Source organism: Theropithecus gelada, chromosome 11 (genome assembly GCF_003255815.1).
Source record: "Theropithecus gelada isolate Dixy chromosome 11, Tgel_1.0, whole genome shotgun sequence".
Taxonomy (NCBI): domain Eukaryota; kingdom Metazoa; phylum Chordata; class Mammalia; order Primates; family Cercopithecidae; genus Theropithecus; species Theropithecus gelada.
The window spans coordinates 81,411,515-81,417,092 of NC_037679.1; positions in this window are offsets into that span (position 1 = coordinate 81,411,515).

Consider the following 5,578-nt stretch of genomic DNA (forward strand, 5'->3'; position numbering starts at 1 on the left):
GGGAGGCGGGGCCGGGCGGGAGGCGGGGCCGGGCGGGAGGCGGGGCCGGGCGGGAGGCGGGGCCGGGCGGGAGGCGGGGCCGGGCGGGAGGCGGGGCCGGGCGGGAGGCGGGGCCGGGCGGGAGGCGGGGCCGGGCGGGAGGTGCGGCGGCGGCGCTGTCACTTCAGCACCAGGAAGTAGGTGGTCCAGCCGGCCAGCAGCAGCGCCCCGATGAGCACCGTGTAGCTGAGGAGCACGAAGGCGAGCAGCTCCCGCAGCAGCTGCAGCACGTGGACGGTGGACGAGGCCGGCATCGCGCTGCGCGGGAGACCTGGGACGGTCGGCACCCTGCCGGGCTGGCGCCGTCCCAGAGGGGCGGACGGGAACACACGAGGCCCTCGAAACAGCAAACGAAGGCTAGGAAGCCCACAGTGCCGACCTCCCCAACAGCCTCCTGGACGCTCGCTTCTCGGTTACACTGGAGAATCCTTCTCAACCCAAACTGCCCTCGTTCTTTGGCTCTGATCCGGGCTGAGGAGTCAGAAGCCCGGCTCTTCCCCGCGCCCCGCAGCTGCATGAGTCTCCTCCCGGCTCGCTCCTCCCACCACCACCTCCTGCATTTTTAATGCTGTGAGTGCCGCTAATGGGCTGGTGGAGTATAGCTTTCTTTTCCCGTCACTCAAGCTGCAGCCCCAGCTGCGGCCCTGGCTGGAAGGGGAAGAGGAGACCCATTTGGGCAGGAGGAAGGCACAGGCCCAAACCTGCCCTTCTGTGAGTCCCCTGGCCCCAAGGCTTGCCAGCAGCAGAGATGGAGGATCTTTGCTTTGTGGTCCGGCATGCTTGCCTTCTGGCCAGCTGGAACTGCAGGGTGCCAGGTGGTGGGTGGGCATCAGTCCGATCCTGGGCTCACCTCCCCCACAATGCTCTGTACATCTGCCCCAGCCCTGCTAACTTCCACAAGAGACGGCATCAGACAGTAAGAACCCCACACCAGCTCATCAGACAGTAGGAACCCTACAGCACCTCCAAAGCTGCTTTGCCCAGCCACTCCCCGCAGTGTCGGGCACTGGCTTCCTTCTCTCCCCACCTCACTTACTTGGCAAAGTATCCACGACTCTTCCACCCTGAAGCTCCGCGGTTCCGTCTGCTCTGGTGCCCAAAGGTAGCTTGTGTGTATTGCGCGATCTCGGTAGAACTGAGATTTTCAAGCAGCGGCACTCAACTAGGTGTGGTCTAGAGACCAATTACAACCTCCGCGTGGTCCCCGAGCTCTTAGCGAGCTGCGCACAGGCGTTCCCAGCCCAGACGGGGCGCTGGCAACCCTGCACGCCCTCCGCCTGTGTCGCCACCACAGCCCACAGGGCTCAGATGTGGTTTCACAGACCCAGATGGGCTGAGCAGGCGGTACACTAGTGGGTATTTCAAGCCCCTTCTTGTTTTTTTCTGAATGTTGTAGGGGGTTATGGGGTTATAGTGCCAATAGTTTCGTTTCTAACAAACACATTGAGAGCAGTCCCATCTCCTCCTCGTCTGGGCACCAGAAGAACCAATGGACAGTGTTCACTTGCGACCACCCAACTACTAAAGCAAAAGCTGTTGTCTTAAAAAAAATGCAAGTGCAAACACGCACGTGTGTGAGAACCAGGCTTAAGTGACCGAGATCTCCTGAGTGCTTGATTCCGGTTTACAAAGAGTTTCGCAGCTTACAGACTCATTATACAGGTACCTTCCCAATGTGACACTTCCAATTTTACCTCCACAGAATGTGAGGCAAAAGGAGCCAGTAAGGATTTCTGCAAAGAACAGACACTTTCCCAGGTGCAACAACAAAGGAAACGAAAGCATAAACTATGCTGCTTCTGATTATTTTGCTTGTTGCAGTAGTTTTTAGTTCAAGACTGTTTTCTGACCTTTGAAAGAGCAGGCAGTGTGGACATCAACCCTTTTATCAACATCATCATCCAGAAGCAAATGGCTCCTTAATTTAATCAGGATCTCTTATTATCAAATTATTGCCTTGGCCACAGTGAGGCTGAAAACAGGAGCAGAACATTATCAAGCTGCTCAGGAAGCCAGTGAGTAGTAATTACTCCCCCAGAGAACTGGTCATCTTCCGTGTCCTACCTAGTGGAAACGGAGTATAGCTGAGATTTATACCCTCCTCCACACCAAAATAATGGATGAAACAGACAGGCTATTAAAAATAGGCCTGATTCTGTTCCCTTTTAACTCTCACATCCTTCAAATGGATGTCTCCAGGCAGTTAAGTGTTCTAGCCTTTGCAGCTCCTTGTTACCACCCGATTTTGGGTGTTTTACAGCAACGGAGTAACTTAAGCTAAGAAACACTATGTGGCTTGAAATTCACACTAATCCATTTAGAAATGAAAGAACCAGAAATTTTAAATAACTGCCTTTTTCTTCTGTTGTCTGACAAAAAAGGTAACCTTTATTTTCTATAGGATGTCATCATTAAACCACATGACTGAATATATCAGACTCTACAATAAATTCAGTCTAAAGATCATCTATGTGATGTCTGCATTTTTTGCCTCACCATCTTTATCATAGTCCCTCTTACTGTCTGCTTTAGACATCCAGTTCATTTTGATATTTTAAAAAGAGTATTTCAGCTGGTGTGGTGGCTCACATCCATAATCCCAACACTTAGTGGGGCTGAGGCAGGAGGGCCGCTGGAAGCTAGGAGTTCGAGACCACCCTGGCCAACACAGTGAGACCCGTTTCTACAAAAAATTAAAAAGATAATAACTTTAATAAAAAAGAAAAAAATAATTATTTCTCTTAAGGCCAGGAATTTGAGCAACACAGACCCTGTCTCTAAAAGGAAGAAAAAAAAATTAGCTGGGTGTGGTGATACTTTCCTATAGTCCCAGCTACTCGTGAGACCGAGGCAGGAGGACTGCTTGAGCCCAGTAGTTCAAGGCTGCGGTTAGCTATGATTGTGCCACTGCACTCCAGCCTGGGCAACAGAGTTAAGACCTCATCACAAAAAAATAATATCTTCTTGAATTAAACTCTGCTCAACTCAAACACTTCCTCCTGGTGACAGGCTGGTCTTTAATGTACAACTGAGAACAAGACAGACCAGCACGTCATGCTTAATCATAATCCATTTCCAGTGAGGGCAGATCTGAATGGAACAGAACTCACAGTGAGACTGTCCCAGTTTTCTCTGAGAATTAAATGTGCTGTTTTAAATCATCCCTCTTTCAACCATTACTCTTTTGTTCCACAATTAACAAAATACTTAATTCTCTGTTGGTTAGAATTCAACACTGTATAGCAAGACACAAAACAGTGTCTATGTAGACTTCTTTATTAAGGGGGCTGCTGGTGTAGAACTGTCTACCCAACGAGACAAAAGTCCAGACATGATGTAAACAATCCACTCTCTCCAACAATAAATGTACCGTTCACATATCCTTTCTCAGTAAGGGCACACTCTTTTGAGACAAAGACTGCTTCAAGTATTAAATGAACTTACTCAAAGGCGTGTAATATATAATCATCTACCACTTTCTATTTGCATACAAATGAAGCAATTGATGTTTTTCAGTCTTCTGCTGAATGCATTTTTAGGAGCTGACCTAACTATTCTCTGAGCAAGCAAGTATAGAGTCTTGGGTGAGTGTAGACACATGAGACTACAACTAAGTATCTGTTCCCAGGACAGAATCTCCAGCCAGGGAGACCTGACCAGATTGAATTGAGCCCCAGGAACCAAAAACGTGGAGGGGCAGGATGGATTTCATTCTCTAAAGCAGCTGATGACTGCCTGAGGTGGAAGGTATAAACTAATCTCCCTGGGATATAACAAGTATTTGAAAATGGATTTTCTACAATGAGAATGGTTTTCTTTAAGACATTTCCAAATACTGAATATTAAGGCCAAATTAATTCCATGAGAAACAAATCTTTCAATTATTATCTCTACCACCCTTCATTCCTTTTTTTTTTTTTTTTTGAGATGGAGTCTCGCTCTGTTGCCCAGGCTGGAGTGCAGTGACGCGATCTTGGCTCACTGCAAGCTCCACCTCCCGGGTTCACGCCATTCTCCTGCCTCAGTCTCCCAAGTAGGTGGGACTACAGGTGCCCGCCACCAGGCCTGGCTAATTTTTTTTTTTTGTATTTTTAGTAGAGATGGGGTTTCACCGTGTTAGCCAAGATGGTCTTGATCTCCTGACCTCATGATCCACCCGCTTCGGCCTCCCAAAGTGCTGGGATTACAGGCTTGAGCCGCCGCATTCTTTTATTAAAGAGATTTTTAAAAGTACACAGAATTTCTCTTTCATTACTAGTATTTACCGTGCCCATCAGAACTCCACTAATGGGCCGGGCACAGTGGCTCACGCCTATAATACCAGCACTTTGGGAGGCCGAGGTTGGCCCATCACCTGAGGTCAGGAGTTCAAGACCAGCCTGGAAAACATGGTGAAATCCCGTCTCTACTAAAAATACAAAAATTAGCCAGGTGTGGTGGTGCACATCTGTAATCCCAACTACTCAGGAGATTGAGGCATGAGAATCGTCTGAACCCAGGAAGTGGAGGATGCAGTGAGCCGACGTCGCACCACTGCACTCCAGCCTGGGCATGAGCATGAGACTCTGTCACAAACAAACAAACAAACAAAAACAAAAAAAACTCCACTAATGAAAAAGGTGGGGAAAAACAATGTGTAGTTACTAATCAACAACCAAAGCCACACCTCGCTGGGACCCAGAAAAGCAGGGGACCAACTAATTCTGCTAGCGGCTTGGGCAAGGGCAGCAAAGCTGCCAATCTGACTTGGTGCCCTTGGTGCCTTAACTCCTCCAGAAGCTGAGATGGAGCAGCAGAGAGGCAGAGAACACACGGATTTCCAACTTCTCCTCCCACCTCCTGCCCTCCACCACAGCCTGACAGTCTCCCGCAGGAGTAGCAGCAGCTGTGACTGCTGGGCTCCAAGATCAAGAGATACACCTGGAGAAGGCTGAGGCCACCAGAGAGGGGGCTGAAACAGTGTTTTCAGCAGAGTAGGGAGTGGCCACAGACTGCTAGAAAAGTGCATGTGGCAGTTACCATGGAAACAAAGTGGCCAGATGCTGAAGAAGCACGAGTTGCCCCTCCTCATCGTGGGACCAGTTGGATGTTGGGCCCTTGATGGACAGGAGAGAAAATGGAAACCTCAATGGAGGCATCCACCACTGCTGTGTCTGGAGTTACCAAGTGGGCTAAGAAACTGTCTTTGAACTCTTTCAAAGGCTGAATTCCAGAAGGCTGCTCCTCAATTATCACATTCTTCCATGTCAAAAGCCCCTGGTAAGTATGGAACCTACAGAGATGTAGCTGATCGCATAGAGCATAAACTTTGTTTCTGGGCAAGAAGCTCCTCTAAACCTCTTGCTTTGTAAGAAGTAGAAGGAAGCAAACTTGCCTTAGTGATCAGTTGCGACAGCGACTGATGACCGTAAATATAATCTCCCATACTCTGCAGGAAAAAGAAATCTCAACTCAGTGATAAAATGATCTCTAGCTCCCAACACTTAACCACTGTCCTAGGCCTGATGCACCCTGAAGAAATACAGCACTGGGGATTAAG